This window comes from Cupressus sempervirens, chromosome 8, assembly GCF_028749045.1.
Source record: "Cupressus sempervirens isolate cs-2001-9-10 chromosome 8, ASM2874904v1, whole genome shotgun sequence".
Taxonomy (NCBI): domain Eukaryota; kingdom Viridiplantae; phylum Streptophyta; class Pinopsida; order Cupressales; family Cupressaceae; genus Cupressus; species Cupressus sempervirens.
The window spans coordinates 188,982,035-189,008,755 of record NC_143125.1 but is presented as its reverse complement, the minus strand read 5'-3'; positions in this window follow the sequence as shown (position 1 = coordinate 189,008,755).

Below are 26,721 nucleotides of genomic sequence, written 5' to 3'. Positions count from 1 at the left end.
TATTTATAGGTCATGATGACTTATGTAAGTCATTCTTAGAATAAATGGGTAAAGAATTTGAAATGTCAATTTTTGGAGGGATGAAATTATTTTTTGGATTACAAGTTCATCTAATGAAGGATGGAATTTACATTTCTCAGTCAAAATATACCTAGGAGATATTGAAGGCCTTTGGATTGGAAGGTTCCAAACCATTTGGAACACTAATTTCTACTAGACATAAGTTATCCAAGGATGATGATTCAAAGTAGGTAAATCATACTACCTATAGATCTATGATTGGGAAACTTCAGTCTATTTTTCACACAAGACCAGATATTACATTAGAAGTTGGTATAGTTTCAAGTTCTTTACAAATCCTAGAAAAAATCATATGGTGGAATTCAAAATAATTATGTGATTTATAAAAGGCAATCAAGACTATGGTATATCATACAAGAAAGGAGTAAACTTTGAGTTGAAATCCTTTACTAATACTTATTAGGCTGGAGGAATTTATGACAAGATGAACACTAGTGGAGGAGCATTCTTTCTTGGAAAGAGGTTAATATCTTGGACAACAACAAAAAAAGAATTTTGTCTCTTAGTCTACAACAAAAGCAAAATATTTTGCTGCAATAGTTAATTGTTCCAAAATTACCTGAATCAAGCAACTATTGTGAGGAATGAAGGAAGAAATCAAGGATGTAGTGGTTATATATTGTGATAACACAAGTGCAACCAATATATATATAAGAATCAAGTGATACACACCAAGACAAAACACAAAGAGAATTATTCAAGACAAAGAGGTTAGATTGGAATATGTTAACATAAAGGAGCAGGTTGCTGGCATATTTACAAAAACCATTTCCCAAGGATGCATTCTTGCATCTTAGAAGAAAGCTAGGGGTCATTTCCATATCTGATGCTTACTAGAGTACAAACTAGTGATGCATCAACAAAACTACATTAAAAATCTATCAATTTGATGTAAAGGAGACAAAGCTCATTACATATGAATCAATACATCATGTAAATTGAAAACTCATTGTATGGAGTCTTTGGCATTTGATTTAAAATAGGGAGAGAATCATGTCATATATTCATTGAGTGAGAATTTGATGTAATCAAAGGATGTAATGTGCAAGAGGCAAAACTTGATCTGATAAAGTCTAAAGGAAAGATGGTAGAGGGAGAATCTAAGAGAGTAATGAAACAAAGGATATTTATTGATATTTTCTCCAAAGTATTTTTGTTTCTTAATGACATGCCATGTTGCCATCAATGCCAAAGAGGAAATTTTTTAATAACAATTATTCAATTGAATATTGTCAATAATGTTACATAAATGTCATACCAAACCAAGCACTTCTAATAGGAACCCAGTTTAGAATATGCCGAGTTGAAAATAAGAAGAAGCCAAGTTTAGTGATCAGGTGAAGGTTTTACTAGGTTAGTTACCAAAGGGATTCTTGTACAAACTAAGTCAGGTGGATTACCAAAAAAATTTAGTGTAAATAGGGTCAGGTTGGCTTTTGAGGAACTCATAGGTAACTAAGTGATCTAGTCTTTAGTTTAAGCTGACCTTCAATAGATTAGTTTTATTCATTAATTAGTTTATGTGAGCCAACTAAGTGCATTTTATTTTCTTATTTGAAATGGTGTTCAAGTAGACTTGACATTGGTTTTCATACATATGAAAGGTCAAGGAATGAATTGAATTGGATAAACAAGAAGATATGAGGAAAAAGATAAGATGTGAATAAAGAAGGATTTCCTATTAAGGCTAAAACATCTAAGGAAATGCAAAGAATATTTTGATCAGGGAGGATCCATAGGATAGGAAAAAATAGTGATCTGAATCTACAATTTAATTGCTTCACTAATCAAGTCAATCATACTACTCTCTAATGATTGTAGCAGTGAAGAAATCTCTTAACAATGTTGACTTAGCAATTATTTTGTAAATCCTCTAACAAGGTGGCACTTCTAGATTGAAGTTTCCTAAAGACCTCTAACAAGGCCACTCCTAATAGGGTGATTCAAATCCTTTGACAAGGTCACACCTAAAAGTGTGTTTTCTAAACTTTAACAAAGGTTGTCTTCTAATAGGGTTGTCTTTAGAAGAGCAAAAATTGTAACTAGTTTCTTTGGTGGTTTTCCCAAATTTGGTTTCCATGTTAAATCTTTGTGTCTCATGTGTTAATGTTATTCCATTATTGTTGTATCTTTTTTGCAACTAAGTTATTAAAGATTAATAAAAATTAATATATAAGATTTCTTTTTTATTCGAGTGACAGTGAACACTACAACATTTGGGGTCAATTTGTGATGATAATGTAATTTGTGTTGATTTTAATGTTTTTTAATTTTTGCAATTATCTTGAATTTTGTCACAATACCAATGTTGGCATCATAATTGTGACACCCCATGACCACAAAAAAATAAAATAAAATGACATAAAACATCCCTTTTTTTATTATGGAGAGTTGTGAGTGGAAGAGGGTTGAGAGCTTTGAACAAGGGTAGAGAGTTGTGAATATTTTCATGCCCTTCATTCTTGTGATCTCTACATTTCATTGTCATGCCCTTGGTCTCCAATTTTGATGTTGTGATCTTTGTAGTTTTTTGTTGTGCCCTTGCTCTATAATTAGGTTGTCATGCCCTTGTGATCCTTGTATTTCATTGTCATGCCCTTGTGATCCTTGTATTTCATTGTCATGCCCTTGGTGTATGATTTGGTTGTAGTGCCCTTGTGATATCTTCATTTAATTTCCATGCCCTTTCTTTATGATTTTGTTGTCATGCCCTTCCTCTACAATTTCATTGGTGTGCCCTAGCTCTACCATTCTCTTCAAGGGATATGTATATTTTTATTTCTTTTCCTTTTGAATGGGCATCTCTTTATAATTTCCATAAACATGTATATTATGAGATCTTTTTAAGGTTCTTATTACATCTTACTACAACAACAAAATTTATCCAGAAGCATACATATTCTAGAATCCAAATAATATAACAATATAACTCACTCAACTAAGTGGCTTGCATCAAGATCCTCCACCAAAATAATGTACACCACTAAAAAAGGGTAGAGTTCACAATAAATTTTATAAAAATACATCACAGAATAATATTTTATAAAGAACTAGCCATAACCTAGTAAATTGGGTCTAGTAGTTGATTAGTTGTGTTGATTACAGATTCTTGTAGAATTGCCATCAGATTAGGTATAATAAAATGAATAGTCAACTTTTCCTATCTACCAGGATAAAATATAGTTTTCTTTGGTATTTCTCCAAACAAAAATATAGTTTGGTATTTCTACAAGCCACATATTGTATGAATATTACTCATAAAGCCAATCAATTCCAAAATAATTAGTCTCTTGAGGTCTCTTACCCAATTGTTCATGTGCTTGTCTATGCCTCCATATTGTGCATATTGTGTGATCATTCTATTCCATGCAATTATAACTCCACTTTCTATCATTCTCTTGGGATGACCTCTCTATTGACACATAGCAACAAATAATTCATGCCTCCCCTCACTATGGTGCCTTTGCAAGCTTTCTACATTACACATGAACATGATGTCTGCTAGTCCCAATGCGATGGCTACCAATGTTTGACTTTTGAATGGAAGAGGACAAATCACAAAAGTTTTCAAAGTTATCCAACAATTGTATAGGAATGTTTTTTGACCATGGGCTAGACATTGAATTATTTTGTTATATTGTTGATATGCATTGTGAATCTTGTTACATTCTTGTTTAGAGAAACCTGACAAATTTGAAACACAAAATTTACAGCAGGCATGAAATGCCAATCTATAGAAATCATATAGTGTCCTCTCGAGTTGAGAATAGGATTTTTTGTTCTCTTGAACATCACCACAATGGATATCAAAGACTCGTCATCTTCAAAACAACATTGAATAAGGTTACACCAGGTAGTATGTATTAAAACCAATTCTAACTTAGTGTGCTTGGAAGTAAATTGTGATGAATCTTCACTAAATACATTTGATCAAACACCTGACATCCCTCTTTATCAGATTCGAATTTATCAAGAATTTGGCATATGTGTAATTTATCTCATTTGGAAAATAAGGTATGTAGAGTAAGGTTAGGTCATGTGAGTTGGAAATGGGCTATAAATAATGGCATAATTCTTCAGGCTCTTAATCTCCAACACCAAACTGTCATACATGTCTTCCCATGTGGTGACTTTGAGTCATTTAAAGGTGATATATTATATGCTAGATAATGAAGATTTGATTAGATTATTACTTATATTCCTCAAAACTACAAACTTGCCAAAAAAAAGCTTCAATTTCATTTTTGTATGATCACTGATAAGATGAACCGTGCATATTATCCCTTACCATGTAGAAAATTCAAATCATTGAGAGGTACATGTTGTTAGCCGGGGCACCAAAATCAAGGTCAAAATGGTTTGAGATGGTTCATCTTTGAATAGTCCCAAAAAAATTTAGTAGCTATTCTCCCTATTGGAAGAATAACTAATGCAGAGGGTGATTGTGGGATGAAGGTCCAATCAACAAGACTAAGGAAAATGGTTAAATGCTCAAGTTTCAAAATAATGCAATGACCTACAATGCCTCTAACATAAGGATTGTTGTTCAAGACTCCTTCTAGGACTCAAAGTAGTTTATATTTTCTTTAGACATCAATTCAAAGGTGAGTCAATAGGTGTTAGCCTCCCATATACTCATTATAGATGCAAACAAGTAATTTCACAATATAGGCCTAGTAGCTCTACCAATTATGTCTCCAACAAGCTTTCAAAATTCATAACTCTAAAAACTCCCAAAAAAAAAAGCCAAAAAATTAACTATTGAAATACCCTTTATTGAGTACTTTGACATATCCAAAAGGTAGATATGGTTACTTTGGAAAATAATCCCTGTTTCAACACTTGATCAACAATTTAAGCTTCACAAAAGATGGATTTACAACTAAACTATGCCTCAAACTTACTTGTATAATTTAGGACTGTCAATAGTCTCATAAAATGGAATGAATTAAGGGAATCCACAACCAATTTCTATTTATAGTCAATGGAAGTATAAAAACCCCAATTTATGCCTTCAAACCCTCAAGAACTAGGGCTCTCTCATTCTACACTTTCCCAATTCTTTCTACAAGATATAAAGGATAGGACACCATGTTTTCAACATATATAATTAGAATCTAACATAAAATTATCCCTTTCTTAAGGCCAAAATTCTACTTCTATAGCATACCTAGCAAATTTAATGGAAAAACCTTCAAATCAGTATGGTGATCACCTAGAACTTATCTCCTCTTTCACAAATGCATATTATTGGGTTAGTAGATTATAATACATGTCTAGATACTATCATTCAATGAGAACTATTCCTTACATTGATGGAATGACCATCCCTTAAAGAAATTTTTCAACACTACTTGAGAATATATAAAAAAATGCTTGTAATAGTCAGCACAATATGAATGGAAACACTAATAGACAATTTTAATCAGACATGAAATAGAATCTCAAAACCTATATTGATATCCTTCATAAAAATTAAATTTTCTCATAAGAATACAAAATCAATGAACAAGCTTCATAAGACTTGCAAAAATGGAGGTTTTTCTTGTTAATTTTTTTGTGCAATGCGTACAATTTCTTCTCTATCCATACTAATGGATTCTCCACAATATATAACCTTCTACTAATGGATTCTCAAAAATATGTAACCTTCTATATAACTTTCATAACCACTCACTTTTCCCTCCTAAATCCAACTAGCCATTGTAATTCAAAAATAGGAATTTAAAACTTTACAATTTTTTTTTGTTTTAAGAGTCTTTTCACCAATATAGCCATACTAAATGACTTATATGATCTTATGTGTTGGATACAATTATTAATTGTGTATTGTCTTTGATGTTACACAAATGTCATATCAGTCATCAAACAGAATCTATTGAGCTCAAATGGTTAGCAAAGAAATTTCTAGTGACTACCGAGCATTCTTGAACATTACAAAGATAAGTTAGCTTTTACCGAGCTCACTCGGTAAGCAAAGACAAGTTAACTTTTATTGAGATCACTCGGTAAGCAAAGGCAAGTTAGCTTTTACTGAGCTCACTCAGTAAGAAAAGGCAAGTTAACTTTTGTCGAGATCACTCGATAAGCAAAGACAAGTTAGCTTTTACTGAGCTCACTCGGTAAGCAAAGGCAAGTTAGCTTTTATCAAGCTCACTCGGTAAGCAAAGGCAAGTTAGCTTTTACTGAGCTCACTCGATAAGCGAAGAAAAATTAGCTTTTACCGAGCTCACTCGGTAAACAAAGGAAGGTTAGTATTTATCAAGTTAACTCGGTCTCCGAAGGAAGTTTATCGAGCTTCACTTGGTTAACACAGGGAAAATTTGAAGCAGTGGTCACTGAGCTGGGTTGGGCAGCAAAGAATTTTATGATTCTAAAGAATTAAGTTTAATTATTTTGTGCAGCTGACTGATTTATGTTTTTTCTAGTTTTTGTAAACTTGTAATTGAGCCAACTTGACAATCTGTAACATATATATGAAAGGTCAAGTTGTGAATTCAATAGATTTAGAAGTGGGTGGATACATAAAAGTGCAACTATATAAGCAATTACATGAGAAAATGTTGAGGAAGAACTTGTCATCTCTATGAAGCTGCAGAGTTGCATTCAATTAGTAAGGATTTAATGAAGTAGAACAGAGATCTGTATTCAGCAAAGATAAGTTGCATATATCTCAGATCACTTCATTGTTGCTTTCTAATAATTGTAATAGTGATTCAAAATCTCTTAACAGAGTTGGTTTGACAACCATTTTTATAAATCCTCTAACAAGGTGACAATTCAGTTGAATTGTTTTAAAGACCTCTCACAAGGCCACTTCTAACAAGGTGATCAAATCCTCTAACAGGGTCACACCTAACAGTGTGTTTTGTAACCTTTCACAGGGTTGGTTCCTAACAGGGCTCACTTCAGAAGAGTAAAAATTGGTAACTAGTTACTTGGTGGTTTTTCCCAAATTGGGTTTCCACGTTAAATTTGGTGTCTCTCATGTTCATGTTATTTATTTATGCATGTATGTTAATCACTTTAAATGCTTAATAAAGTTAACAAAACATCTATCAAGTTTCAGCATCTATTTCTGTGGTTACCAAGTGTCATCAGCAGTTGTATTTTAAATACATCTAAGGGTTTGTAGAAATATTATTGTGGTAACTGATTCACCCCTCCCCTCTCAGTTACTCCATCTCTATTTCCAACAATTGGTATCAGAGCTTTTGGTGCTTGTAGGATAAGATTTCAAGGATCTAAGGCAAAGATTAGGATGTCTTACAAAAGGGAAATCCCAAGACTTAACAGAAATAACTTCTCAACATGGCAAGGACTAATGAGGCTTCACCTAGCATCCATTGGTGATACAAGACTGAAGTACCTTGATGAAAAATATGCAGAATTAGCTGGTACAGTATTTGTCAATGATATTGCTGAAAAGAAGACTCACAACATTATGATGATAGATATAGCATTTGCCCTGAGTTATGAAGAATTTGATGATATCGAGGACTACAAATCTACCTTTGAAATGTGGGAAAATCTGAAAGAGATATATGGAGGAGATGATAATGTTAGAAGAGCCAAAGTAGAAAGTTTGAGAGGAAAATTTGATCAGATGATGATGAGAGAGGATGAAAACATTGCAAAATATGTTGAAAGAGTTAAAGCATGTGTCAGTGCAATCAAAGCTTTTGGTGGAGATATCAGTGAAGAGACAGTTATAAGAAAATTTCTTAGAACTCTCCTTCCCATTTATGCAATCAGAGTCTCTGCAATTCAGGAAAGAAGATGTGAAACAAATCATAAGATAAATCTAGAGGCTATAGTTGGAAGATTGACTGCATTTGAACTAGACAACTTTGATAATTATGTTCCAGCTTCCAAAAACATTAAATCAGCATTTGAAGCCAAACTTTCACTCAAGGAGAAAGGAAAAAGTAAATCTCAGTCAAAAAGTGAAGATGAATCAAACTAAGGTTTAGATAGTGATCTTGAAGTAATTGAAGCCCTTTTAGCAAGGAAATATTCTAGAGGCAGAGGAAAATACAAAGGTAAAGTACCCCTTATCTATTTTTCATGTGAAGAAGTTGGTCATATTGCTACTAGATGTCCAAACAAGTAGAATAAAGATGAAAAGAAAGATAAAAAATGGAATGGCAAGAAAGATTTCAAATCATTCAAGGACAAAGGTAAGAAAACATGTTTTATGGCTAAAGATTCTAATGACTCTAATGATGAAGAAGAAGATGAGATTATCTATATTGCTGTGAAAGATGAATTTGATAGTGATGAAGAAATGACACTCATTTCTCATATGAGCAAAAATGATACATGGATCATACATAGTGGTTTCTCTCATCACATGACTGGCGAAAAAACTAAGTTTGAATACTTTGAAGACTATGATGGTGGCAGTGTAAGATTTGGTAACAATGAACCTTGTTGTATAAAAGGAAGAGGAAGAATCCCTCTAACTAAAGAACTTATATGTGATAATGCCTATTGGGTAGAAGGACTAAAGCATAATCTGTTAAGTGTGGCACAACTACTCAATAATGGAATCAAAGTAGAATTCATGCATGGTAAAACAAGACTGCTAGATGGGAAAGGAAAGCTAATTGGATTAGGTACTCAAACTAAAGGTAACTTGTTCTATCTTGAACTAGGTGAATGTTCATGTTTCATTGCTCAAGTTCAAGAAAGTCGGTTATTGCATAAAAGGTTGTGTCATGTAAACTTTGATAATTTAGTAAAGATAAGCAAGTTCAGAAAAGTAAAAGGCATTCCTAACATAAAGAAACCAGAGGTCAGTCTATGCAAAAATTGTCAAATTGAAAAGATGGGAAAGACTAGTTTTAAAAGTAAAAACTATCATTCTAAAGACATATTAGAAATTGTGCATACTGATTTATGTGGACCTATTGGAATTGAAAGCTATACTAGAGAAAAGTTCTTCATTCTTTTTGTTGATGATTACTCAAGAATGATGACAGTCATGTATCTAAGAAATAAATCAGAAGCATTTGAAAAATTCAAATGGTATTTGGCTAGAGTAGAAAAGGAAATAGGAAAAAGATTTAAATGTTTGAGATTAGACAGAGGTGGAGAATTTATTTCACAAGAATTCAATAACTTTTGCATTGAAAAAGGAATCAAAAGACATGTATCAGCACCTGGAACACCCCAACAGAATGGAATAGCTGAAAGAAGAAATAGATCCATCATGGATTGTGAAAAAACATTAATGATTGAAAAGAGCATTGCTATTAAATACTGAAAGGAAGAAATCAACACTACAGTCTATACTTTGAATCGAGTACAGCTGAAGAAAGACTCATTCGAAACCCCCTATGAGTTATGATATGGCTATAAACCTAATGTAAGTTATCTTAAAGTATTTAGAAGTAAATGTTACATTTTGAAAGAATCTAAAAAAGGTAAATTTGATGTAAAAGGTGATGAATGTATATTCCTTTGATACTCATGCACAAGTAAGGCATATAGATGTTTAAACTTGTCTACTCACAAAGTCATAGAAAGTGCACATGTGAAAGTTGATGAGTTTGCAGAAAGGACTAAAGAAGAAAGAAAAAGGGAACCAGAAGATTATAAAAGGTTTGTCTTCAGTGAACCTAATATAGTACCAGTTACATCAGAGAATCAAAAAATTTCTACTCCTGAGTTATCTGTAACCGAGTTACAGGAAGTTCAAACTGAACCACAGAAAACTGAGTTAAACTCAATATTTTTCAAGCAAATATCTACCGAGCTAGAATAGAAAGAGCCTAAAGTTGAAATGCAAAAGGATAATAATGAAATCCATTCAAAAGGCAAGGAACCTATATTAGCCAAGTATGTCAGAAGACATCATTCAATAGATCAGATCATTGGAGATAAATTTGAAGGAACCATGACAAGGAATAAGCTTAAAGGTACTTGTTTACTTGCTGATGTTGAACCTAGAAATGTCAAAGATGCATTGTAAAATGATAGTTGGATTGAGGCTATGAATGAAGAAATAGAGAAAATAGAGAAAAACAAGATGTGGACTCTTGTACCCAAACCCAAAGACAAAAATGTAATTGGAACTAAGTGGGTATTCAGAAACAAGTTGGATGAAGATGGTAAGGTATCAAGAAACAAAGCTAGACTAGTATGCAAAGGATATGCTCAAGAAGAAGGAATAGACTATGGAGAAACTTTTGCTCCTGTTGCAAGATTGGAAGGAGTTAGAACCTTACTAGCATATGCTTCTCAGAAGGGTTTCAAAGTTTATCAGATGGATGTCAAATCAGCATTCCTTAGTGGTATACTGGATGAAGAGGTTTACATTGAACAACCTAAAGGTTTTGTTAGTCCAGATAAGAAGAACATGGTCTGCAAATTACACAAGGCATTGTACAGTCTAAAACAAGCCCCTAGAGCATGGTATGAAAGATTGCATAACTATCTTATTCAGATTGGTTTTCAAAGAACTAATGATAATAGTAGCTTGTATATTAAGGAAGGACCAGATAATAAGATTGTCTTGGTAGAAATATTTGTAGATGATACTATTTTCACAGGGAATGATGATCTGTGCAAAGAATTCTTCGAACAAATAAACAAGGAATTTGAAATGTCCATGTTTGGTGAGATCAAATTATTTGTTGGTCTTCAAATTCAACAGAATAAAAATGGTATCTACATTACTCAATCAAACTACATCAAAGAGATATTGAAAAAGTTTGGAATGGAAGATTGTAAACTAGTTGGGACTCCTATGTGTACCAGATTAAAACTTACCAAGGAAGATGAATCAAAGGAATTAGATCAACCATTGTATAGATCTATGATTGGAAAATTGCAGTATGTAGTTCATATAAGGCTAGATATTGCTCTTGCAGTTGGTATTGTAGCAAGATTTTCAGCAAAACCAAGAGAAAACCACTTGATGGCAATCAAAAGAATAATGAGATATTTAAAAGGAACTAAAGAGTATGGTTTATGGTATAAGTTTGGAGGAAATTTGGATTTGAAAGTATTTACTGATGCTGATTGGGTAGGAAACCTTGATGACAAAAAAAAGTACAAGTGGAGGTGCATTCTTTCTTGGAAAAAGGTTGGTTTCTTAGACAATCAAAAAGCAGAATTGTACATCTCAATCAACAGCAAAGGCAGAGTATGTTACTGTAGCAGTAAACTGCTCTAACATTGTTTGGTTTAAACAATTGTTGGAAGGCATGAAGATGGAAATCAAAGAACCTATTTTTATGTTCTGTAACAATACAAGTGCAATCAACATATCTAAAAATCTAGTGATACATTCCAAAACCAAGCACATTGCAATAAAATATCATTTTATTAGAGAATTGTTGCAAAATAAGGAGATTAGATTGGAATATATTCATACAAAGGACCAAATTGCTGACATATTCACAAAACCATTACCTAAGGATGCATTCTTGTATCTAAGAGGTAAGTTAGGGGTTACTCCCCTATCCGAAGTTCACTAAAATAAAGTTCTAGTGATGCATCAACTCATACCAGATTGAAAATCTATCAGTTGATGCAACATAACCAAGAAAGATTGCATATGAATCAATACTAAAGGTACACTAAAATTCATTTGAGTTTGAATTGTCTTTGGCATGTTTTGTCAAAGAGGGAGAGATTATGACTGTAATATCTCTCTGAAATTTGTTCAAAATAGAAGGAGATTACTGTAAGAGGAAGAGTTTTCTATCTTAGAGGGAGAATTGTCATATTGACATGCTGTGTTTCCATATAAGTAAAAGACTTGTTTTCAAATTTCATTTCTGCTATGACATGTTGTGTTGCCATCAATGCCAAAGAGGGAGATTGTTGGATACAATTGTTAATTGTGTATTATCTTTGATGTTACACAAATGTCATATCATTCATCAGATAGAGTCTATCGAGCTCAGATGGTTAGCAAAGAAATTTATAGTGACTACCAAGCATTCCTAAACATTACAAAGATAAGTTAGCTTTTACTGAGCTCACTCAGTAAGAAAAGACAAGTTAACTTTTACCGAGCTCACTCGGTAAGCAAAGGCAAGTTAGCTTTTACCAAGCTCACTCGGTAAGAAAAGGCAAGTGAACTTTTACCGAGCTTGCTTAGTAAGCAAAGGAAAGTTAGCTTTTATCAAGCTCACTCCATAAGCAAAGGCAAGTTAGCTTTTACCAAGCTCACTTGGTATGCAAAGAAAAATTAGCTTTTACCGAGCTCACTCAGTAAACAAAGGAAGGTTAGTATTTATCGAGTTAACTCAATCTCTAAAGGAAGTTGCAAGGTTTGCAGTGTTTACCGAGCTTCACTTGGTTAACACGGGGAAACCATTTTGAAGCAGTGGTCACCAAGCTGGGTCTGGTAGCAAAGAATTTTATGATTCTAAAGAATTAAGTTTAATTGTTTTGTGCAGTCGACTGATTTATGTTTTTTCTAGTGTTTGTAAACTTGTAATTGAGCCGACTTGACAATCTGTAAGGTATATATGAAAGGTCAAGTTGTGAATTCAATAGATGTAGAAGTGGGTGGATGCATAAAAGTGCGAATGTATAAGCAATTACATGAGCGAATGTTGAGGAAGAACTTGTCATCTCTATGAAGCTGTAGAGTTGCATTTGATCAATAAGGATTTAATGAAGCAGAATAGAGATCTATATTCAACAAAGATAAGTTGCATATATCTCAAATCACTTCATTTTTTCTTTCTAATAATTGTAACAGTGATTCAAAATCTCTTAACAGAGTTGGTTTGACAGCCATTTTTGTAAATCCTCTAACAAGGTGATAATTCAATTGAATTGTTTTAAAGACCTCTCACAAGGCCACTTCTAACAAGGTGATCAAATCCTCTAACAGGGTCACACCTAACAATGTGTTTTGTAACCTTTAACATGGTTGGCTCCTAATAGGGCTCACTTCAGGAGTGAAAATTGGTAACTAGTTACTTGGTGGTTTTTCCCAAATTGGGTTTCCACATTAAATATGGTGTCTCTTGTGTTCATGTTATTTATTTATGCATGTATGTTAATTACTTTAAATGCTTAATAAAGTTAACAGAACATCTATCAAGTTTTAGCATCTATTTGTGTGGTTAGCAAGTGTCATCAACAGTTGTATTTTAAAGACATCTAAGGGTCTGTAGAAATATTTTTGTGGTAAATAATTCACCCCTCCCCTCTTAGTTACTCCATCTCTATTTCTAACACTTATGAAACATTCCTAAAGATTAACATATCCTATTATGATCTCTATTACATTCATATGACCATTTAGCCTCTCTTTGTGCTTTTAGGACCTAGGATTTACATATTTTACATTTTTAATGCCATCATGGCTTCCAGGATTGCATAGTGATTCAACCATAGTATGGATGATTCATCATCATGTTTAGAGTCCTCTGGTTGTCTTTGTATCCCTTGATTTATGATTATTTTCCCAAGAATGAGACTTTCCAAATTGGTGTTGTCTTCCATGATATTGTTGTCTTGATGGCGACCTAAAATCTCCTAAAGTCATAGACTTCTTCCTTTGACCTGCATACAACTTATTAGATTAAAAATCAACATGGTTATGCTTGATGTTCACCCCTAGAAAATGGAGTGTTTAACTACTACAATTTTTATTTACATCCTTGCTTGATCTTTGTGCCATTTCTTCTTCCCTATAAGAATCTTTAAATTATTCCCCTAACTAGTATCTCTATGCCCAAGGATAGGATAACGTATTATACCCATTTTATGTTGGAATATTCAAATATGGAAAGAGTACTTATGAGAGGGGGGGGGGGGGGGGGGGTGAATCATAAGTATCATACTTTAGTCAATAAAACTTTTAACTGAAAGTAAATTGCATGCATGTAAATACATTAAATAAACATGAAACTAAACACATGCATCAATAATACTTAACACTGGAATTTGGTAACCCAGAAACCCTCCAAAAATAAGAAGGTAAAACTGGGGTGGGGATGATACCCACAAAAATTACTGCAGGAATATTGTTCAACCACTTCTGATGCTTTGTCCTTTTAAAGGCCTGCCCTGTTAAAGGCTTTACACTGTGTCAATAGTGACCTAGTTAGAGGCTTTCAAACACTTAACATGAAGTGTTACCTTGTTAAAGGATTTCATCACCTAGTTAAAGGATTTATCGAAAGAGCTGTTAAGTTAACTGTTGTCACTTAGGTTTGCACCCTTGTCCAAGGCCTAAGCGCGAGAACAACCTAGTGAAATATGGAAACAACCTCAAGCTATGGGACTTGAACTACGAGGTTGAGTCTCCGGAGGAGGCCGGCTTCCTCTTACTGTTAGGGCACACCTATCTATTCTCAGAAGGGAAAGGGAGAAAGAGAGCATTAAAGCAAGTCTACCTAGTCTAATTTAAGGCGGTGATGCACCAAAACAGAGTGTTTAGACTCATTCCTACCCATATATGCACTACAAAACTAGGGTAATATACAAAAGTCATACACGTCCAGACTTATATCGATCAATAGTCACATACAGATCAGAAAACCAACTGAATGACACCAGGAAAAGGAGATTTCACTTGTATATTATCCAATAGGCCAAAGATAGATACAGTATGTGGACCACTAATCTCAATAATGCATCAATGAGAGGCAAAAGAAGCACATGCACATTGACCACTGAAGTGCATGACACAGGATACTATGTAGCTCAGAGACACAGGGATTCTACACTGCAAGTCTGCAAGCAGTAGCAAAGAAAACTAGGAAGAGTCGACCCCAAGAATAGATCACAAAATTTCCTTTATAGCTCAAGCATAACTGAAGATTTTTGCATTACATTCACTTCTCACCTACTGGCATTAACTTCGTACTGAAAATCCAATCAAAGATCTGATTAAATCCTGACTTACATACCAAGAAATCTCATATCCTTCTGAGAAGGAGCCTGGAGGAGACATAACGGCGCCACAACATTCCCTGATAGGGTAGATGAGCTGACTGAATGGGTGGAGTGTCCTTATATCTAGTATTTATTCTTGGTAGGTCAGAAATGATCACAAAGATCAAATCGCAAGATAACGTTGATAATCTCTACTTCTTGGTTCATGAATCGACCTAGCCTATCAGTCGACCAGGCTTCTTATATGTCGACTAGGCCACGTGGGCCAATCATATCTCTTTGTTTTGCCACCTGGAGAGTCCTTCCGCGGTTGACCACCTTCATCAAACTAACCACGCAACCTTTACCATCTAACCGCTGGCCGTTAGCTAACTACCACATCGAAAACTAGACCCGCGAGGACACGTGTCCTCCGAGTGCTAACTTGCCATTGTAAAATCCGCGTAGTTCCTCCATGGAAAGATAGCGCCGACCCTAGATCTCTGTAGATCTAATGGTGGAGAACCCACCCCTTAATGTGCTAGTTGTATCAAGAAATTTGGCCCCTCGACATATCTATGTTATGACTCGGCACACGTGGTTATTTCCGATTCGCCATGGACCCTCTTTCCTGTGACTGGGCCCATCCGAATCGACGCCACCTTAGTGATGCATCCGGCGAGACCTGACCCCATCGACACGCATCAATTGGGCGCGATGTTGCCATGGTAAAAATCTTGCAACTTCACTCAGGCGACATGGTGCCTACCATTGATCTTTTCTCATATGACAGTCACAGACCTGACTTCTCGCGAACTTCCTTTTCTCGTGATTTATTGAGCCCGCGGATACGTGGCATCTATCTATTGGTTTGTCGGTCATCCAACCTTAACTGCTTCTAGTGGCATGAAATGCAGCCCCACCAGGACATGTGGCGCATGGGCGCTATGTCACTGATGCTAAAGTCCGAGAAATTCTCGATGGCGAGATAGCGCTAGCCATAGATCTTTGCAGATTTGACGATCGAAGCAACATTGTACTTCACTCACCATTCCTTCTAAAAACTATTGGGCCCACAGTATGCCATGTCATAACACATACACATGGCATCATCTGATTGGTTCGATGAACACCAACTAGCATACCCGAGACATGATCCACAGAACGGCCACGTGGCGGATGGGCGCTATGTCGCCATGATAAAATCTGTGCATCTTTGCCATAGCAAGATGGCACCATACATTGATGCAATCCAATCCAACGTTGGAGATCATAAACCTTGACTGTGCTAACCATACTGATAGAGACTCCAGCCTGGTTACACGCGGCTATTTTTGATTTGTCACCGCGCCGCTGGGCTAACAAAATATACATGCAGAGTACCGTCAGGACCCACCTGTCTAGTCATTCTTTGCCGTGATGACCTTTTTCATTTGGGCGCTATGTCACCATCGGAAAATGCATTGGTTTTTCGTTGGCGCCATGGCGCCTTGCCGGTCTTTGGAACCTCTATCGTATGAAAACTCGTTGCCCACTGCCGTGAAACTTCTAATCTGCCAAATGCCGGACCCACCCTTGCAACGTGTTGCCAGGGCATCATTGCGCCATCGTAAAATATGTGCACTTTCTTTATAACGCGATGGCACTTACCATCAATCTACTTAGATCTGACGGTAAGAAAACTCGTGGGTCGGGACATGAAAATAATAATTTTTTAGGCTAACCGTTGAACAAGCTGCAGATTTGAATTTAAATCTTTGGCGGTAAAACTAGAGGTAACATTTCTGGCGACTCGCAGGGGGCATGAGCCTGCTCAATGCATGACCAGTGCTTGAGAATGATCCATTGGGCTATGGAGTCAGAAAGAGGACCTGGAAGGCACAAAACTGAGAGCTGCAAGAACCCTTAACCCTAAAAGAGGAAATCAAAACATTGAAAACCCTTTAAGGTTCTAGCTCTGGTTCTATGATTGGAAACAAAAAATAGGACCTCCTTAGCAGCGTGAGACATGTCAAAACTTCAAAAATTGATGACTCAAGAAGAGATCCATGTGCTCGTGCACTTATTGCAAAACAAAAACAAATAGGAAGCAACTAGATTAACTATGTACATGGATTCACAACCCTTTAGAAACAGGGCTTTAGATAGATTCCATTGACTGGAATGGGTAGAATTTCACCACTTGGCCTACTTAGCTGGAATGCGTTGGCCTGTTTGCAACTAGAAATCAGATAAGGGCTGCTCCATAGTGGGTCAAATTTGGAGTGTCTTCCTAGTTTTGCTCTGTCTGAGTCCCACTTGAGAACTAAATCTCCCTCTCTAAAGATTTTGGCCCTTGCCCTCTTATCAAAATTCCTCTTCATCTGCTACTGATGTATCTCTAGGGTTTGCATAGCTCTGTTTCTTTTCTCTTCCAACTCAAGTAGTTCTGCCATTCTTACTGACATGGCATCATCTTCAACTAGTTCTAGCTGATGAGCTAACTCCAAGGATGGGAATTCCAATGAAATTGGGAGTCTAGCTTCCCTACCATATACTAGCACAAAAGGTGAATTCCCAATAGATCTCTTGGGTGTTATCCTATCAGCCCATAGAGCAGTCCTTAATTTCTTGTGCCAGGCCCTCTGATTGTCTTCTATTGTCCTCTTCATAATTTTGATCAGATTCTTGTTGGAATATTCAGCCAAACCATTACCTTGAGGATAGTAGTTTGATGATGTGCTCAGGTAGATATTATGACTCATTGCCCATGCACAAATCTGGGTTCCAACAAAAGATTTGGCATTATCTGAGATGATAGTAGAAGAAGCTCTAAACCTAGATACAATTCCATCAAGGAATTCAACAACTAATGGCTCTGTAGCATCCTTCAAGGCAACTGCCTCTATCCACCTAGTGAAATAATCGGTAGTAGCTAAGATCCATTTATGACCTGCACTAGATGGAGGATTAATGGGGCCTATGAAATCCAACCCCCACTAGGTGAAGGGTTGATCCACCTGAATGGGATGAAGAGGAAGAGCTACAAGTCTCTGTTTTCTTGAGAAGAAAGTGCACTTCTCACATTTTCTCACATACCTATGACAATCATGAAACAAGGATGGCCAGTAATAACGAGCCCTCATGATCTTCATGGCAGTTGTTCTTGTAGAGAAGTGGCCACCATCAGGACCATCATGGAGTTCTTTAATCATCCTTTCAGCCTGATCCTCTTCAACACATCTCAACAGCGTCCCATTAAAATCCCTCCTGAATAGGATATCATCAATCACAACATAGGGAATGGATTGTAGTCTATATTGTCTTCTTTTAGGTCTGTCCAATCCCTAAGGGTATCCGTTCCCTGATAAAAAGTTCTTCATGTCATCCATCTAGCTCTTTGGGCCATTAACATTTCCTTCCTCTTGTTGCTCTACAATTACCATAGCAACCTCCTCATCCAACTCCTGGCCTGATAACATCTCTTTGCATAATCCTCTCCCTCTTACCAATTTGGTAACCTAAATATCAACCTCATATTCCATTACTCTAGTGATCCATCCGACCCTTTTTTCACTAATATCCTTGCTCAAAAGGAAGTCCTTTACAGTAGCATGGGGCACCAACAAATGGATCTTGTTGTGGGATAAAAGGTGTCTAAATTTCTTCAAGGCTCTAATGACTGCAAGGGCTTGCTTCTCTACAAAGCTGTATTTATCTTTATATTCTTTAAGCCCTCCACTAAAGAAGGCTATGGGCTGCTCCTCATTCTTGTCATTTGTTTGAGTCAAGATAGCCGAAATACTTGACTCACCACCTAAAGTGTAGAGGATGAAATCTTTCTCAAAATTTGGGTTCATGAGGGTAGGGGCCGATGCTATGGCTGCCTTGATCTTTTCAAAAATCTCCTTCCCCTCCTTGGTCCACGAGAAGACCATATCTTTCTTGAGCATGGCTATAAGGGGTTTCACCATGGTAGCAAGATTAGGAATAAACCTTCTTACAAAATTTAGCCTACCAAGGAAACTTTGCAGCCCTTTCTTGTGTTTAGGGAGAGGAAGGGCAAGTATTGCTTTTGTTCTTTCTGGATCAATGGTTAATCCATCTTTAGATACAATGTGTCCCAATAGTTTCCCTTGGTTTGTAGCAAAGACAATTTGGCTAGGTTGAGAGAAACCCCAAACTCTCTACATCTTAGAAATACTTGTCTCAAATGATCAAGATGATCTTCCACATTCTTGGAATACATAGTTATATCATCAAGGTATACTAAGACAAACTTGTCAATTAATCTTTTGAAAGCTACCTCCATTGCCTTTTGGAATGTGGCACCTGCATTTGTTAATCCAAATGGCATTTTGCAATAAGCATAGGTGCCCCATTTAGTAGTAAATACTATCTTGTATCTATCAAACTCTTTAACGAACACTTGGTTATAACCAGAAAACCCATCAAGAAAAGAGAATCTCCTTGACCCACTGACCTTGGACAGAATTTGCTCCATAGAAGGAAGAGGATGGTGATCCTTAAGGGAAGCCTGATTAAGATCCCTAAAGTCCACACACAATCTGATTTCTCCATTCTTCTTCCTCATAGGGACAAGGTTAGCCACCCATGATGAGTGTTTAATAGGAAAAATTATGTTAGCTTCAATCAACTTGGATAGCTCTTTCCTCATCAAAGGTTCAATCTTGGGATTCACTGGCCTCTAGTTTTGTCTTACTGGTTTGACCCTATCAACCAAATATATGGTATGCTGAAACAAACTAGGGTCAAAACCTTTTAAGTCATCATACGTCCAAGAAAATACATCACTAAATTCTTGACATAGATGAATGAAATTTTCTTGCTCAGCTTCAGAACATACCTTCCCCATGTTAAGAGATTTTCCATCAGGAATAGTAACTGGGGCATGGTCATCCTTTTCTGTAGCTAGATTCATCCCTTTATCCCTTGACTGATCATCAAGATTAAAGACACTCTCCAAGGTAATGAGACCCTTGGGCAGCTTGTTGGAACTGAGATGAATGATCTGATCACCATATTGATCGTGTAGTCTTGACTGATTTCTCTCTGAAAATTCTGCTTCATTCTGCAAGAAGCTCACAATTTTCTCATCAGACTCAAACACTTGCCAATGAGTATTATTATCAGGAACATTAGGCCTTACCACTACCCTTATTTTTTGTTTCTTTTCTTCCTCAATATTCCCTAGCACATCATAATATGCACCCACTGCTGCAAGTCTATCAGCATATTTATTTTCTTTCCTAGGAATGCTTTGAATATTAAATGCTTGGAAACCCTCAAGCAAATCCCAGACTCTGTGTTTATAAGACTTGAGCAGGCCATTTTTGGTGATATTCTAATTTCTCACTTGGTTCACTACCAACTCACTGTCCCCATATACTTTCAATGCTTGAATTCCCCTCTTTTGGGCAAGTAGGAGACCTTGGATCAAGGATTCATACTCGACCACATTATTGGTACAACATTATTGGTACACCAGCCCCTGATCCATTTCTATTCCTTGAGCCATCAAAGTACATACTCCATACTCCATTTATGTCATCATTAGTCCTAACAAGGTCAGGAACTTGAACCTCTTTCTCTATTATGCAATATGTACTAAGGCCTATCTCAAGGGTTTCTGACATAGGCTCAAACTGACATGTATTTTCCCACTCATCTAAGAAGAAATCAGGAATCTCTACTGTGGATGTGATAGGCTCGTTTACTATGTTATTTTCGTCCATCTCTAGGATAGGGCAATTCATATTGATGAAGTTGGGAGTGTAGGGTTTAGTGTGATGAAGGGCTTGACGTTCTGCTCTTATTGAAGAATTGGCCCCATATCTGGTCTTAAATGACATGTAAGACCAATAAACAGATATGAATCCACCAATTTGAGTAGTGAAGTCTCTTGAAAGATAGATGGCAAAATAGGGCTTAACCTCAGCAACAGATATGTCTTGAATCACAGTACAACCAGGGCATGCATTTAGGGCCATTTCCACACTTCTAAGGATGCCTATGATTTTGACAGTACTCCCATCTAGTTGTAACACATCCCTAACAATGAGCTCATATTTCATCCCTAAAGCATTAGCAACACACCTAGGCATTACTGAACTACTAGCCCCCAAATCTATCATGCAATTATGGACTAATTTGCCCCTATAATCAGAGAAACATAAAATGGAGGAGGTCTAACATTTTCATTTGCCTCCACATCTCCTGCTAGTTGTACTAAACTAGTGGCACTCTCCATGGTAGACGACTGATCCTTGGGTTCAATCCTTTCCAATTCTTGCTGCAGCATCTTCCTCTACATTGGTATGGTAGCAACAACATCCCACATGGAAATTTTTACATTGGTCTTCTTTATTTGCTCTACCACACTCAATGGTGTGCTAGGAATTTTGGGAGAAACTTTGGGGGCTGCACTTATAAGAGGTTGATATGGGGCAACAAAAGGATCACTTGCGTCCTCATTTCTTGGACCTTGCTTTTGCTATTGTGAAGTGTTTGTCTGCTCATTTACTATTTGTGTATGAGGTGTAGGACTTGAAGTTGAGGTTTGATTGGGAGAAGGGGGGCAGCATGTTCCATAGCTCTCTTCTTGCTTCTTGCGTTATGAGCAATGGAATCCTGGTTTACATTACAATGCCCCTCCATCTGGTGATTCATAAAAGAGCAATCACCCTGCCTCTGAACATATGAGGCCTCCTTGGGATGATCTTCCTTGTGTGACTGCTTTACTGTGGACTCCTGGATAGTTAGGGCCAAATAAGATTCTACTTTCTAACATAGGCAGTAGGTATAAGAATAGTTACATGAGGGACAAAAATCTTGGTCTTGGGCCAAGTTATTTTGAGGAACTATAGCTCTGTTCTGATTTGAGCTTGAAGCAGAAGCATGACTATTCTGCCTATTCTGATCAAAAGAGCTATTCTACTGATTAGGAGGCCTACCACCACTTGGAGCCTGATATTGCAATTGGGGAGGCTTTCCACCTTGGGCCTGCTGCCTTTCTAAGGCCACCACCTTGTTACTCATCTTTTGTATTAGAGAAAAACTATCCTCTAGTCTCTTCCCTTGGTCCTTCAACTCCCTCCCCTGCTCTTGTAATTTTTTATCCAATGTCTTCTCTCTTTTGTCTGTGCTCAGCACTAGACCTTGGAGCATTTCCTTTAGTTCATCTATTCCGTTTGAGGATGTGGAAGCTTGGGGAACTGGAGTAAGGGCTTGTGACGTAGGAGTTGTAGGAAGAGGGGCTATCGTTGGTTGGTGGTTGGGAACATCAGGAAAGAAAGGCATAGGAGGCCTTGGGGCCAACTTTCCACCTTTTATTAAGATATTCTCAGCCTTTATAGCTGTCTCATAAGAATTTGGTAATGTATCTCCTCCCATAGTTTGGATTGTGGTGGCAATGTCGCTGTTGAAAGCTCTAAGGTAATGCAAGAAGGCATTACCAGGGGTAGGTTTCACTATAGTAGGTATTCTATCCCATGTCTTTTAGAATCTGTAATTAAAATCAGTCATACATTCATGGGGGGCTCTTTTTATTGTAGTCAGCTGCTCTAGTAGTGACAAATGGTCACTCTTATCCTCAAAATATTTGCATAATCCTGCTCCTAGTCCATCCCAATTAGTTATGGAACCATGAGCTAAGCCTCTATACCACTGTAATGCTTTTCCTTTTAAAGATGATGCTAGAAGTTTGACATCCACATCATCTTCTGTAATACCATGAATATTGCAGACATTCGCTACCTCTTGGATATGCTCTAGGGGGAAATAGAAGTTTCACCAGTAAAATCAGGTATGCTTTTTAGTGCAGCTACTAGTATATCATGTCTTTGGGCTAACAATAGAGGAATTCCACCATTAAAGGTGGCAAAAGCATGAACTCGAGGGTGCGCCATATACGCAAGTGTTCTATTGATGAGTGCTGATGGCAATCTAGGCTGAGTTCGGATAGTAGGAGGAGTAGAGACAGATCTTACAGGTATATTAACTGTCATTCCACCTCTAACTGGTGATAATGAAGCTCTAGCCCTCCTTCTTCTAGGACTTGAAAGTGAGAGTTCTTGATATTGAAAATTACCTCTAGAAGACGCCCTTGTTTCAGCTCTAGGCATGAATTTCTGCAACTTTGGCCTGAAACCAAATTTTTTGATGTTCAGAGTCGCCAAGTACTTGATGAATCAGCCTCTTGAAGGCTTGAATACTGAAGCCAACACTATTTCTTCAGCATTAATCTTAGAAACCCTTTCTTCTTTAGACACCAGTAGACATGAAATCTTCTGATATAGGTCCCACCGGGCGTGCCAAAAATTGTTGTCACTTAGGTTTGCACCCTTGTCCAAGGCCTAAGCGCAAGAACAACCTAGTGAAACATGGAAACAACCTCCAAGCTGTGGGACTTGAACTATGAGGTTGAGTCTCCGAAGGAGGCCAGCTTCCTCTTACTGTCAAGGCGCACCTATCTATTCTCAGAAGGGAAAGGGAGAAAGAGAGCGTTAAAGAAAGTCTACCTAGTCTAATCTAAGGCGGTGATGCACCAAAATAGAGTGTTTAGACTCATTCCTACCCATATATGCACTACAGAACTAGGGTAATATACAAAAGTCATACATGTCCAGACTTATATCGATCAATAGTCACATACAGATTAGAAACCAACTAAATGACACCAGGAAAAGGAGATTTCACTTGTATATTATCCAATAGGCCAAAGATAGATACAGTATGTGGACCACTAATCTCAATAATGCATCAATGAGAGGCAAAAGAAGCACATGCACATTGACCACTAAAGAGCATGACATAGGATACTATGTAGCTCAGAGACACAGGGATTCTACACTACAAGTCTGCAAGCAGTAGCAGAGAAAACTAGGAAGAGTCGACCCCAAGAATAGATCACAAAATTGCCTTTATAGCTTAGGCATAACTAAAGATTTTTGCATTACATTCACTTCTCACCTACTGGCATTAACTCCATACTAAAAATCCAATTGAAGATCTGATTGAATCCTGACTTACATACCAAGAAATCTCATATCCTTCTAAGAAGGAGCCCGAAGGAGATAGAACGGCACCACAACATTCCCTGATAGGGTAGATGAGCTGACTGAATGGGTGGAGTGTCCTTATATCTTGTATTTATTCTTGGTAGGTAGGAAATGATCGCGAAGATCAGATCACAAGATAATGTCGATCATCTCTACTTCTTGGTTCATGAATCGACCTAGCCTATCAGTCGACCAGGCTTCTTATATGTCGACTAGGCCACGTGGGCCAATTGTATCTCTTTGTTTTACCACTTGGAGAGTCCTTTCGCAGTTGATCGCCTTCATCGAACTAACTGCGCCACCTTTACCATCTAACCGATAGCCTTTAGCTAATCACCACGTCAAAAACCAGACCCGCGAGGACATGTGTCCTCCGAGCGCTAACTCACCATTGTAAAATCCACGCAGTTCCTCCATGGCGAGATAGTGCCGACCCTAGATCTCTGGAAATCTGATGGTGGAGAACCCACCCCTTAATGCGCTGGTTGTATCAAGAAATTTGGCCCCTCGACATATATGTGTTCTTAATCGACACACGTGGTTGTTTCTAATTTGTCATGGACCCTCTTTCCTGCGACTGGGCCCATTCAAATCGGTGCCACCTCAGTGACGCATTTGGCAAGACCTAACCCCATCGACATGCGTCAATTGGGCGCGATGTCGCCATGGTAAAAATCTTGCAGCTTCACTAAGGTGACATGGCACCTACCGTTGATCTTTTCTCATCTGATGGTCACAGACCTAACTTCTCATGACCTTCCTTTTCTCGTGTTCCATCGAGCCCATGGATACATGGCATCTGTCTATTGGTTTGTCAGTCATCCAATCCTAACTGTTTCTGGTGGCATGAAATGTAGCCCCGCCAAGACACATGGCTCATGGGCGCTATGTTGCTGATGCTAAAGTCTGAGCAGTTCCCAATGGTGAGATAGCACCAGCCATAGATCTTTGTAGATCTGACAATTAGAGTGATGTCGTTCTTCACTCGCCATCCCTTCTAAAAACTACTGAGCCCACGGTACGTCGTGTTCTAACACATACACATGGCATCATCTGATTGGTTCGATGAACACTAACTAGCGAACCTGAGACTTGATCCACAGAACGAGCACGTGGCAGATGGGCACTATGTTGCCATGATAAAATCTGCGCATCTCTACCATAGCGAGATGGTGCCATCTGTTGATGCAATCCAATCCGACGGTGGAGATCATAAACCTTGACTATGCTAACCGTACTGATAGAGACTCCAGCCTGGTTACACGTGGCTATTTCTGATTTGTCACCGTGATGCTGGGCTGACAAACTATACATGCAGAGTACTGTCGGGACCCACCTGTTTGGTCATTCTTTGCCGTGATGAAATTTTTCGTTTGGGGACTATGTCACCATCAGAAAATGCATTGGTTTTTCATTAGCGCCATGGTGCCTTGCCGGTTTTTGGAACCTCTGGCCCGTGAAAACCCGTTGCCCACCACCGTGAAACTTCTGATATGCCGAATGCCAGACGCACCCTTGCAACGTGTCACTAGGGCATCATCACGCCATCGTAAAATACGTGCACTTTCTTTATAATGTGATGGCGCTTACTGTCGATCTGCTTAGATCTAACGGTAAGAAAACTCGCGGGTCGGGACATTAAAATAATAATTTTTTAACCTAACCGTTTAACAAGCCGCGGATTTGAATTTAAATCTTTGGTGGTAAAACCAGAGGTAACACTAACCTATCACCATAGGATTTTTATTCTAATACAATTGCTAGAGAGTATTAGGTACAATAAACCTGACTGATTGCAATCCTTCATTGCTGATTGCAGGCACTTGTTCTGCTTTCTTTGATCTAGATCCTTTTGTGATCTGATAATCCTCACTTATAAAAATAGAATTCCTTGCGAACCCTTGTATGTCTTCTCATACCTCTCATCTCTTACACTTTACAATGAAGTTTTGTCTTCCTTATAAAGACATTTAAAGATTTAGGGTTAGGTATGGATCTACGATCCACATTCAATCTTCATTTTTTGCTCAATACTTTTGCTAATTGGTTGCATGCCTTTAGCATTTTTCTTATTGGCTTCATGCAAATTGCATAGGAAAAATAAAATATTTGATCTCATCATTAAATCCTTCGAGATTTACCTTATGTCGGCTGTAAAAATTGTTTGCATCATAGTTTGTGCAATTACAAACTCTTATGCTGATCTACTGAGTTATTCGGCTCCTGAAGTATTGTTGATGCTTGGCACATGTTGTTTCCTAGATAGCTTAACACCTTAACAAAATTGTATTACTCAACATCTTATGTTACCCAGCACTTGTTAACACTCAGCTCTTATACTTCACTCGATAGCTGACCTTCACTTGGTAGCTGACCTTCACTCGATATCTAAAAATTACTCGGCACGCATGATGTACTTGGCATCCAATGTGGAATATGATTAAGTGTGTTGGCACTCAAGTGTCAAAAACATTATGATGTTAACATTTTATGTACTTCATGCCCTCAAATCTTGTTTTGAGCATTCCCAAGGTGCTCTAATTTCTAGGGCAGTCTGCCCCAAGATTTTGGTTCATTTCCCAACTAGTATCCTTCTTGTCTCTATGTTGATCTTGCAATACTATTTTATCATAAAAATACATAACGATGGTGTCCTAGCTTCTACAACTAAATGGTTGTAATTTATACTTCTTTTTTCCTTTATATACAATGTATGGATCAGAATATC